At 38.3% G+C, this 7,192-nt stretch overlaps 1 non-coding gene across 2 annotated transcripts in view; it reads right to left on the bottom strand.

Annotated features, from left to right (window-relative positions):
* Window positions 1-1,867: 1,867 nt before the first annotated feature.
* Window positions 1,868-7,192, bottom strand: part of LOC101658456 — a 7,653-nt gene continuing 2,328 nt past the window's right edge. For both annotated transcript variants that reach the window (XR_006679974.1, XR_006679975.1), the window contains one exon: window positions 1,868-2,454. This is a non-coding gene — a transcript (uncharacterized LOC101658456). The remainder of the gene's footprint in view (window positions 2,455-7,192) is intronic.

Below are 7,192 nucleotides of genomic sequence, written 5' to 3'. Positions count from 1 at the left end.
TTATTATTCAGAAAGAATGTTCTTACTGTTATAGGGGGCTCTGGATGATGATTCTGATTTCCTTCAGTTTGCTCATAATTATATAATTTGTAATACCTACATGTTTTGTGCAATAAGGAAAAGAAGTTTATTGAAGCCTTTTAAAAACCAGGCATCTCAAAGATATAAGGGTTGAAGTATGCATGCGTTGGCTGTCTTGTCCCACAAATGATTTCAACATTGATGAACAGGATGCACTAGTCCATGTCAAATTCACCGAGTTTCTGTTCACTGAATAGTGCTCGTCCCTTGTTAATTCACCTCTTGAAATGTCCCATTTCACTCCTTGTTAATATTTCAACTCTCTATGCAATTTAAAAACCACTTCAAGGACGCCCACCTATCAATCTATCCCCGTAAGTAAATACAGAACGTCTTATCCCTTGCCTTTCTTTATGCCTTTTTATCAGAAATGATGATTTGGTTGCAAAGGGGAAGATTTCAGCATGTGCTCGATTTGAAATAAGATGTTCTCTCTCTATTTGCTCGTTTTCCTTTGTGAAAACCAGATGTGTTGTTGTTTGAACCATACTAACTAGCCTGAAAATGGACTCATTTAACATATCCTTTGTGATAACATATAAGATTATATAATAATCATTTATATAACACTCTTCTGCTGGAGAATGTCATGAATACCAGGGAGTCACCAGCGTGCCTTAGAAATTTGGGAAAAGGGATCTTGTCTTAGTCAGGGGGTGAGGCTGCATTATTCGGCCCTCATCTTTTGGTATCAGCTCGGACCTGTAGAGTAGCCAGCCTCTAACAATCGTGGGGGTCCACAGGTGCAATTGCAGGGCGATAATATATAAAGATCACAGCAAAGTCATAGAAGGTAGGAGAGATAGAAGAGAAAGTAAAATAAAGGAGTCAGACACATTTCATGGTAGCATGCTCACCTCCAAGATGGCTACGATCTCAGCACCAGGTGCGCAGAGACAGGGAGGAGGAGAGGGGAGAAGTCCCAATATATTTCTAACCAAGGCTTATGTGTACTTTCCCTGATTACAGGTAACCACATACATCACAGGAAAGGGATGAGTTAGGGGTGTACACATAAAAGGAAGGGGAGGGCTTAGGGGTACACATGTGACAAGATGGGCAGACCCTAGACTCAAGATGGCAGCCTAACCTTGGTCATCCTTGAGTGGGCTAACCCTTGTCTCTGGGCTCCCCTTCAGGGAAGCAATCCCTATCCTTATCAGTAGGGTGTGAGCCCCACCTGTGGTGGGACAGACAATAGAGTCTAATTGCTCTATATGGCTGAATGGTCTCAAGGAAAATACCTCTGAGCAGCTGACCTCTGGATGCCAGCGTGACACCTGAGAGACCCTTTCTGCATCCCACAGTGACCTCTGCGGGAGTTTGGTTGGGGATCTCTAGTGAGACTCGGCAGGTGCCAAGTAAGGTAGGGATAGTAGGGTGCTGTTTTACGCCACAAGGGTGTCACCAGGGAAATGCCTCTTTAAAGAGGCAACTGTTCTCTTTGTCAAAGGAAATCATAGGCATATGTATACAGAGTTAGCGTCTTGGATCTAGGATGTAGTCGTTTGCTCCGTGGATGTAGCATGTGTCATATGACTTATGAAATAACTGTGTGTGTTTGTGTATGACACAGAGATGAAGACAGGAAGAGGGAGGCAGGCAGGGGGAGGGACAGGGACAGCAACAGCAGGAAACTGAGGCTGATATTATACATTATAGATATTAAGAAATAGATATGTAGTGGCTTTATGTGTTGTTAGCATTTAGTTTTGCAAATGCTATTTCGTTCACTGAAAGAGAGGTCAATGAGTTAACCTAAATGTTATGAAAGAAGATGACAGCATTCAAGATATTTTTTCTTTTATTTAAAACGATCACAACACACCATACAATGAAATAAAGCTTTAGTACCACATTGTAACTTTTTAAAACATCTGTATATGGTCATAAAACATGGAACATGCTTCAGGGATACAAATGTAGTTTGATACGAAAATCATATTACATGGTCAGCGTGTAACAAAGACGGGGTGCACAGGACTATCTGGAAGTTTCCTTCCCTTTCATCAGTAGCTGACTTGACTGCTTCCAAAGAAAGCCCGACAAACCCTGATGGTTTCTTTCGTGGGCGACTATGTCCTTGACAGGCTTCAGAACTGTATTGTTTACTGTGCTTCGTGGGGAAATTACCACTGATTTCTAGCTCACATTAGAACCAGGACACATCTGTACAACACGTGTTGGCACAATATGAAAAATAAACACTTTCTGAGTTTTCAACTCAAATAATAGTTATTATTAAATAAATATTTAATTTTCTCATTTTACCTTTCACTGGCCATTGGCACAAATCAAGCCCAATGCATAATATGCTAGGGGGTTATTTACGTCTTCGTTCATAATTCTGCATTGCGCTCCTCTCGAAAGCTGCTGAAAACAGAGAGGGTCAAGTTTTTGTTTTTGCTTTGTCAAGAGAAGGCACTAAATCAAACAAATAAAGACAAAGGCATACAGTAGTTTACTCTACCTCATAATGACTTTCGCCCTCTGTAAATGGTTTTCTAAGAGGTTTATCTTCCAATCCTGCCTCAGTCTCCATCCAGACTGGAACTGCCCTAACCACAGCGCCCAGTTACTTTGATTCCCTCTCATACCCCGAGGGCCCTAAATGCTTATTTCCATAGCTGAGTGCCCCGCCGATTCTCAAGCAGACGCCCACAGCGAATTAGGGAAAGGAAGATGCCAAGCAGAAGGACGAACACAAACTGTGGGGTTTTTAGTTTAGGATGGGGTTCACCAACTCCAGGCCCTGGGTCAAACCTAGCCCCTGTCTGTGTAACTACAGTGTTATCAGAACACGGCAACCTCCATGGTGCCTATGACTGCTTTGGTGTTAAAAGAGCAGATTTGAGTCGTTGCTACAGAGACTGCCAAGACCAGAAAGCCTAAACTTTTTACTATTTTTACAGAAAAAAGTTTGTTGGCCCCTGTTCTAGAGCCCCTGCTGGTGGAAAGGTATCCTCTCTTCTCTTTGGGGCATCTCCCCAGGTGAACTGGTCTGGAGGCTAACGAGAGCCTCATTCTCTCTGCATGCCCTAATGGAGTCAAGTCTGAATCTTCTCTGTCTTAGAGGGCAGACCGGAACTGCCCATAGGGTTTCCCTAGTTGTCATCTTTACCGGCACAGATGGCCACTTCCTTTCTCCCTGGGGAGCTGCACGTGGGTTTGAACCACTGCCTTTCAGTTATTAGCAGAGGGCTTAACAATTTCATGAGCGGGGGTTTCTCCACGCCTGCCTTGAAAGACCCTTTAGCTGACCAGGTCCTTGCACCTCTTAGAAATCCTCTACGCCAGCGCAGAACCGCTCCACAGGGTTTCTAAGGCTGCAGTCTTTCCAGAAGCCACTGCTGCATCTTTTCCCCATGGAAAGGCTGGTAGGTTCAAGTGACCAACTTTTTGATTAGCAGATGAGCCCTCTAACTACTGCACTAGCTGGGTTCCCCTCACCGCCTCCGCCTCCTTTTTTCCCTGCTCTGTTATTCAAACTCACTGCCATGGAGTTGATTCAGATGCACAGTGACCCTCTAGGACAGGGTAGAACTGCCCTTGTGGGTCTCTGAGACTGTAAATCTTTGCGAAGTAAAAATCCTCCTCTTTCTCCAGAGGAGCTGCAGATAGCTGCAGATAGCTTTGACCTTGAGGTTAGCAGCCCAACATGTAACCACAACTCACCAGGGCTCCTCATGCTCTATAGGTAGGTCAATTGTGCCATTAGAAACAACACAGTTGAACTTACCTCCCCAGAACCCTTATGGCCAGAAAACTTACTGATTACAAAGGTGCTTAACACATAATTATCAACTAATTTCAGTACTTGGCTATCAGCACAAAAAAAGTTGCCAAATTATATTTTATCATGAACAATTTCAAACACTTTATATATTTAGATACACAGTGCAGTGAGACGACTATGCTTTTTAAAACTCAGGATGCCCTGTATAAAGGCAAGATTAGAGAATTAGTTGGGACATAAAATCCTTTTGACTGGAAGAAGTTTTTGCTTGGGCCTTGACCCCTCTGAAACCATAAGTAAAATTTTGTGTGAGTACTAGCAGATGAAGGCTTCCTTGAAAGGAGGGGTTTAGATTTCTTGAGGTTGTTAAAGGGGTTCAAAAAGGCCAACAGCAGAGCCAGACTTTACGATAACCATGGCTCAGCTGAGTATGTGAAACGCTTCCTGCTTAACTCTGGATTGTGTTTTTCACCCACTTTCTTCTTTTATATTTCCTGAACTAAAATGAGGGAACAAAGATTTAATCATAAGTGGAATCTGATTCATGATTATACTTCTATTTATTATTAGCTATAATTATACTATGCCTTCAATTACATTAATAGCATGTGATCCTTCCTAAATTGCACATTATATTATTTATAAAGTTAAGTATGTTCTAAAGTCTGAATCAAACTGAAAATGGTTTGTGATTCATATGATTATCCAGTAGGCCACAGTCATATAAGGTAATGTCTACTTCGGCTACAAATAAAAAGCAGTGTGTTTTAAATTTGTATTCCATTTCAAAAGCTAGAGGAGAGTATGTGTTAGTAAACACAGTTCCAAGTTTTCCTTTAGGCACACTGATAATAACTTCTATAAAACTTAAATCTGAGCAGTCCCCAAACTACTGTTAAACAAGGAAAAAGATAGTATCTAAATTTAGAAAGAAGAGAAGCGATGTAAATAATACGATGCATTATTTTTGCAATCAGTTCCAGATAATTATTAATTAAGCTGGCATATTTCAGTTATATATTTTCGAGGAGGCAGGAATCTTTTATATGAGTAAAACAGCTGTTCATTACTTTCTAATTAATTAGATGGCTATTATTTGAATTCTATATTCACTGAAGGTAAAATAAAGAAAAATCTAATTGCTAAGGGTTTTTCAACTCAAATGCACTTAACAAAAAGCCAGTATAAAGATACTGTATCTTTGAATGAAAGAAAGCACATAATCCTCTAAGGATAACATCGAAGGTATTTAAAATCCAGCAAGTTACCTAAGAATTGACTGAAGCAGTGCCAACACAATGCTGTATCAGGGGATGAAAATCCAATTATCATACAGCATTGGCTTAATTTTAAAAGGCTAAATAATAATAATAAAAGGCTGATGTATTATAAAAATACCTAAAAGAGGGCTGTGTGATCAGTTTAGCTTTTCTATTCATAAATAATCTTTACTGGGAAAAGTGAGGAATCTCTTGAATGGTAAATGGATATTTTAAATTTCTTAATGTCTTTCTCTGGTCATTCATTTTACTTGGAGATTATTTCGTTATAATTACAGCAAAACCAAGAAGCTATGCAAATAATTTAGTCTCCCCAGTGTTTCCTAAATTATCAAGCTCTGTTTGGGAAAGCTGTAGCAATTCAACATCTGGGTTGTCTCAATTCTTCAATGTATTTTTACATATTACATTTGGGTTCTTCTGCCTACTATTTAGTAAACTGTGATATTTCCTATTATAAAATTATATCCTCTTTGTTTCTCTAGACCAAGGAAAACACTTGAGAAGTCCAGTTTACAACTAAAAGCAATTTTTGCTCTTTAGAATGTAGCAAGTGTTCAGAAGAGAAGAATTCAAGGACCCTCTATGAAAAAGATACAGGGCCCACTTAAGTTAAGAAATAAAGGTTTTTAGATATGCTCAGAAACATATGCATTTACATAGAAGTTGGAAACTAAAAAGTAGAATGGAAAGATGCAGCCTTCATATCAATTGAAAGAACTATTTAGAATTAAAATGGGTTATGAGGGGGAGGGCTGTGACATCCGTTCTCTCTAAAAGTTTTATAACCAAACATTATTTATAACACTCTTGGATCACTTAATCACGGACCCGTTTGAATGCACTAGAATGGAACATTTTACTCTCCACCATCCATTAGAACATTTAGATTCTGAGCTTTTATAACTCTACAAGATTCATATAAATGGATGTTGATTTATTTATCATGTATTTGTTGGAAGACGGCCAGATACAATATCTTGCAAACTTACAAAGTATGTTGGTAATAAGTGCAGATTAGTCTAAAATTTTTTTTAAATGTACCTTCTCTCTTTAAATTTAGTAAGGGTGAGTTTGACTTACTTAACAGATCTAAGGCAAAGACTAACCCAAAGATTCAGGTTAGGTAATGGCGAAAAATGGGGCAGCACCTGTTTGAGAAAGCTAGATGGACAGTGTGGTGATATTATGGTTTAATCACCTATATTCTTGGCTAGAGGTATTGAAATCAGGTTTTTACTACTGTAAATATTCACTGATAATCTATTATTCCTTTTTTAATAACCTGAAAACTATGCCTTAGGAAGAAAGTAATAGAAGTAGATTTAAGATACTTTTTATTTTCCACCATGATTTATACATACCAGCATTTAAAGCTCTTTTGCCCATTAGTCCAACAAAGGGGTCTGTTTTATACCCTGGAAAATACATTTAGGGGTATTTTAATATGTATGTCTTCGAGGAAAAAAAACTGTTATAATTTGTACAAGAAAAAGGAAACTTCCAAATAGATGTCTATATCATAAATATATATATTTCAAGCTTTGTGAGCCTGAAGAATGACCCTTCTTTGAAGTCAGTCTTAGAGATGACATTAAAACACTATAATGAAAATACTTTGCTCAGCTCCACATAAAATATTAGCATGTATTCTTCACTCATATTATATATTTATCTGTCATAGAAAGCTTAAAATATTTTTGCTATTTAAGCTGGTATTACTTTTGAGTCTACACTGTTTGTGACAGAGCAGTATCCAATCTTATTTCCTTATCTTATGAAATATGTTGTATTTTTAAGCAAATAAATCTTAGTTGAACCAAATACCTACACCGGATGACTCTAAAATTCTAAAAGTTCACCATTCTATTTTACCAGATTTTTAAAATAAGTCTTTTGGAAAGATGCGTTAGTTTTAATGTTCATAGAGCATACTTATTTTCCTTGTGTGTAGAATTTACTGTATATGACTTCCTTGAAAGTCAAATTCTTCAAAAGTCAATGTGTGTCTTACTTATTTTAAAGGTGAAGTCATTTGGAGCAGTTTATTTTACCTCGTGTGAGACACTTTATTTTGGTTTATATGACAGGTGCT

The sequence above is a fragment of the Echinops telfairi genome, unplaced genomic scaffold (assembly GCF_000313985.2).
Source record: "Echinops telfairi isolate 266 unplaced genomic scaffold, ASM31398v2 ScPeMD7_23;HRSCAF=83, whole genome shotgun sequence".
NCBI classification, from domain to species: domain Eukaryota; kingdom Metazoa; phylum Chordata; class Mammalia; order Afrosoricida; family Tenrecidae; genus Echinops; species Echinops telfairi.
The sequence above is the reverse complement of the archived record's forward strand: the minus strand, read 5'-3'. Positions and strand labels throughout refer to the sequence as shown.